A 5,695-nucleotide genomic window follows, 5' to 3' on the forward strand; every position below is an offset into this window, starting at 1 on the left:
CCGTATAAGTGGGCGAGTTACACAAGAGTCCTTAACATCACAAATGACAACAACACGACAATGCAAAGTGACAAGAGGTAACCAAAGTACCAAGATAATATTTCAGATGTACCATCAGATAAAAATAGTACAAGTACAAGTTTATACAAAAATCTCAACGCTTTAGCAAAGAAACAGTCCAACACGACTTCAAGAGTTCAAACCGTTGACCAACCAATGTATGAAGGTCCTCAACTTGTTCACGAGTATATATAACCTTAAAAATACAATTAAATAACTTATTTAATTCCTAGTATATCAATAATGTCGAAGTAAAACAGGATAATCATCATAAGTAAGCCTAGCCTGTACAAATACGACTAAGCTCCCAAAACAGTGAATCTGTCCAACAAAAGTACTTCAGGTCGCAACTTAGTTTTGAAACAGGAAACGACAAAACTGGACTTTATATCCTTCATAAAAGATGTAGGTACATCTATTAATCTTGAAAATAATCAAGAATCACCTCAAAATACGTTTTGTACAAAAAGATATAATCAAAACACTAACAGTTGAACAAACATGATTTCTAATTCTAGAAGTTGGACAGAACTTGTCCTATGTTGCGTCCCATATTTCGAATCCATAAAAGCAAAATTAGAGTTTTTCATAATCATAAGAGTTGTAGAATTCCGAATTAGATTTTCAAATCATATTTACTTAATGCAAACTAAGTTCTATCGAAAGAGATATGCATAAAATACCAAACATTACCCAGTTCAGAAGCAAATTTCGTCACTTACCAAAAAGGAAGTGTGTGTGTGTTGGGTTCAAGCCAAAAGGACCTGGTTTTTATTTTGATGTTGAAGAATCAACTGTTTAGATAATGTTATAATGTTCTTAGGCTTGAGGGAAACAAATTAATCAAAAGGGAGTATAAAAATATATAGCTAGAAATGTGATCCTCATAACATGTACACATGTCCTTCATAGGTGCTGCCCAAATAAAAGTAGGTTGCCCAAAAACCATACATATATAACTATATGTATATACCTGATTCCATAACTTCCAATTCATATGTAATTCTAATTAGTCAATTTACATAAATACCCCTATACAATACTTTAAACTACGATAACAATTTATGTTAAGCACGTCTTCAATTATCATAAAATTTCAAATTCCCAAAATAAGAATAAAACACATTATAGTAATTAAGAAATGATGTATTGACATAAAATTCTTGTTCTAGCATATTAGGGTGTTACAGATCTCATCTTTTTATTATGTTGAAAATGTAAGGAAAATGAAATCAAGAAGTTACAATTACAAAGTCCTAACATATTCTTGATCTAGTTCCCCAATTTTTTTTCCTTATATTGCTCTTTGTTTTTTTTTTGTATTATCGAGACACACGAAGAGTTAGTCATATTGTGTGATTCAAATTTAAAAGACTTGATAAGAGAGTTTAGTGAATAACAAACACTACACAATATTTATAACATAAAAGAATGACAGATAACAAAATCGAATAAGTCATAGATGCCAGAATTGTCAAACTACTTTTGATATGAAAAAAATATTTTGAAAATTGATAGACTTGAAGTGGATATCAACAAGAATGATGCCTCTCTACTTTTGTTTAAGAAGAAAACTCATGAATATTGACAGTCTTGTGGGGATATCAAAAAGATCTTACACAATTATGTATTAATTTTGTTTTCCTTCTATTTTTAAAGATTAAAGTCGTAATGATATGTGTATTGTATTATTTCTTTCTTTTTCATTTCTTTCTTTCTTGTCTGTCTTTATGATGTCTCTTAAGTTTAATTTTATACCAACTTCTGATTGGTGTAAGTTTATAATTTCTTTTAGTTCAAACTAATATTTTAAAATGCTAGAGTATCTCCTAAAGAGATACCACTTTCTCACGAATTTATCTTAATTATGGTGAAGTTCTGCTGAAAATATAAATCAAATTTAAATTTATAATTATTATCTTTTTGTTCAAATTAGTAACTTAATTATGTTGAGAAATATGCTAATTACTAATCAAATTTTAAAATTTATAATTTGATTGCTTAAAAGATATAAATCTTAATGATTAATATATACTCTTTATTGGTGTTTGTTGTAAAATCTCGTATCTAGAATTAACTAAGTTTATCTAAGAAAAACAAGAATAATCAAATTTAGAAATAATTAAGGAAATCTGGAAAAAATTTCAGATTTCAAAAGTGAGTTTTTGGTCATTTCCAGACGACCATAACTTCCAGCTCAGAAAGAGTTTGAGTGAGTTCTTTATGTGGATGGAAATCTTGTCAGAAGATCTTTCCAACGACGCCAAGTTTGTGAAATTTTGAGGTCTTATGAGGGAGATATGACTTCTGGAAGTTGGATTATTGGGAAGAGGAAATTCCAAATCCGAATTTATTAAGGGTGTTTTGGTCTTTTCCTAAATCAATTACTAATTTGTTTTAAGGGTAGTAAGTTGGGGTCTAATATGAAGCCAATCAGTTTTCACAATTAGAAAATAAGTTAGGGCTTCGAAAGAAAGGAGAAAAGAAGAGAAGGGAGAATAGGACGCAAGAACACCAAGACTTCGTTGCGTGGATTTCGTCGAGAGTGATCCCTTTGAGGTATGTGAGATCTTTTTTGTTGGGTTACATCACCCACACATCAATTTTTTCAGTTCAGTGAAATTGAGGATTTATTTCATGTTACGAGTTAAGTTCTTGGAAGAACGTTATATTTCTTGTTGATTGGATTGTTGGCTGTCATTGTTGTTTAGATACTTGTTAATTCGAGTTATTTTGAGTTGTATTCAGTAGTTATTGATAGTACCAATGGTCCTAATCATTTAGTGAAAGATCTAGGAAGTTTTGGAGAGTTTAGAGATGGAAAACGAGTTGAAAAATTCGTCAGACGTACCTGGGTAGGGACAGGCGCGCCTCGCCTGCAGTGCACCAGAAATTGGCCTCAGTCAACCAAGGCCTGGCGCGGCGCACCACCAATGCGCCAGAATCAGGCCTAAGTCAACTTAGGCTGGCGCAGCGCGCCACCAGTACGCCAGACCCGACGTTTTTCATCTAGTTTTTGTAATTTAGCCCTTTAAAGTCCTTTCAAGGTACATTAACATCCTCCAATGAATTCTAATCACTTCAAATGATATCTAAATACCTAGAAATCATCTAGAACTCTAATTAAAACCTTGAATCAATAATCCCTTCAATGAAAGTTAAGATCAATGTCAAGGAAGTTAAGAGTCAAATCTAAGGTTAATAAGTAATTTAAAGTTAAGTTATTAAAGGTTTTCAAGAGTCTTAATTAAACATTTTAACTTTGTTTTAAGAATCAAGTTTCAAGTCAAGAAAGAGTAAAGAGTTGAGTTAAATTCTTAAAAGCTACAAGGGAACTAAGTATTCCCTAAGAGTTAAGTTTCAAGTAAGCAAAGAGTATCAAGTTGAGTTTAGTTCTCAAGAGTTATAAGAGAACTAAGTAGTCTCTCAGAGCTTAAACTAAAATATTTTCAAACTTTTGAGAAAGAAAGGAAGCTAGACTTCCACAAAGCCTATCACTAGTTTTAATAGAAGAAAGAGGAAACTATGCTTTCCAAGAGAGTTTTTTAAAAGCTAAATTTTGAGCACTTATCTCAAATCACAGAATTAGTATGTTTTAAAAATATAAGAGCCACTATATATATATATATATATATATATATATATATATATATACATACATATATATATATATATATGTGTGTGTGTGTGTGTGTGTGTGTGTGTGTGTGTATATTGGGAGTAGTATTGAGCACGATGTGGAGATACGAGTTCAGATTAACTCAAGTCTCCATGTAAACTATGTAGCCATCATGGGTAGAAAAGGGTCATACTTTTTAGATGAACCCTCTTCATAGTTTACTAGTGGATCCATTAGGCAGTTCAGGTCCTATACTCTGAAAAAGTTTGGATGACCACACATCATGGGCCGAGTAACGCTGTATCATCACGATAGCTCTTAAGTGATGATTGTCGGTTAGAAAAGCTCCCATATAAGTATTGTTTTTTCATATACATTAGTTATTTGTATTTTTAAATAAATCTCAGATATTTTTGTATACTTGTATACATTCAGAGTTTACAATATGCTTTCAGTAAGTATTTCTTTATAATGCAATCACTTTTAAATTGTTTATATTGAATAAGAGTAAGTAGATCATGAGTTGAGCAGAGCCAAGGTAAGTGTTCTTTCTTACTCCTTTTCAAGTCTAAGTGTTGTTTAGCTTTCCAACTCGCATACTCGTACATTCAATGTACCGATGCCAGTTGGTCTGCATCATTTCATGATGCAAAGCAGTTAACCAGGATCAACACGCAACGCACCGTTGATCCAGTTGAGCACTCCACAGTCACTTGGTGAGCCTCCTTGCATTCCGGAGGACATCCCTTTTATTTCTTTTCTAGATTAGTCCATTAGGATGTTGTGGGTTCTGTCCCAACATCCCTCTTCAATCAATTTAGAGGCTTCGTAGACTGTTAGTAATTCAGTTTGGATTTAATTTACTTGTAGAGACTCAAGTCCTTGTTGGCTAGATTAATTTATGAAGTATTTGTTTTAAATATGCTTAATTCTTATTTAAGTTGAATTTATTCTTCCTCTGAGTTAAGTCAGGCCAAGGGTTCGCTTGGGGGCAAGAAATGATCTGCGAGTGCTGGTCTCGCCCAGGGTCTAAGCTCGGGCGTGACATTTGTTATGTAAGTTATAAAAATTATCGAGAAAATGCATGTAAAAATTATATACACAAAAAAAAAATATTTATATTATATAAAATAATTGAGACATGATTATTGTTATAGATATTATAAAGAAAGGATATAACTTACTTTTTCATCATAAGATCAAGTTGTATTTAATTTCGTATGACTCCATAATAATTGTTTATTATATTTCTACAAAATTCAATTCATTAAACATAAGTACAATTCATATTATGTTAGAGAAGGGTGAAAAAGATTGAAAAGAATAAAGTCAATTTAATTACGCAAATAAATGATATAAAGTATTAACTAATATTAGTTTATTTTTTATACTGAGGGAATTATAAATTACTCGCTATTTAACTGTTATAACATGCATTACTTATTCACAATAAAAATATATATTAATTTTAATAAACAAACTCAGTATATCTAATCTTTTCTCAAAGTACATTTATTTATTTCTTCTTCTTCTGTTGCTTTTTTTTTTTTACTTTGAAAATTGTATATTTATGTTATTAATTCATTTTGAAATCGTTATAAATTACAAGAATGTTCCTTCACTTCTAAAAAAGATAATTACATGTAAAAAAATAATGTTTTTTCCTGAAGGAATATTGATTGTATTGAAGTGTTAACGTAATAAGGGAATACATGGGAAATTTATATAGGAGATATAGGAAGGAGTAGTAATCCTAATAGGACTAGGATTAAGGAGTACTAATCCTAATAGAACTAAGATTAGTACACAGTAAATACTAGTATTATTTAATACTATTTATTTAATACTATCTGTTATTATCCCCCCTCAAGCTGAGCTGAGCGGAAGCGAACGGAAGCTTGGAACTGAGGTAATCGTGTTGTCGGCTCGGGAGAGGCTTGGTGAGAATATCAGCCGGTTGTTCTTCATTGGGTACATATTGCACAGTCATGGTGCCGGCCTGAACTTCATCGCGAA

This window comes from Solanum pennellii, chromosome 10, assembly GCF_001406875.1.
Source record: "Solanum pennellii chromosome 10, SPENNV200".
Lineage (NCBI taxonomy): Eukaryota > Viridiplantae > Streptophyta > Magnoliopsida > Solanales > Solanaceae > Solanum > Solanum pennellii.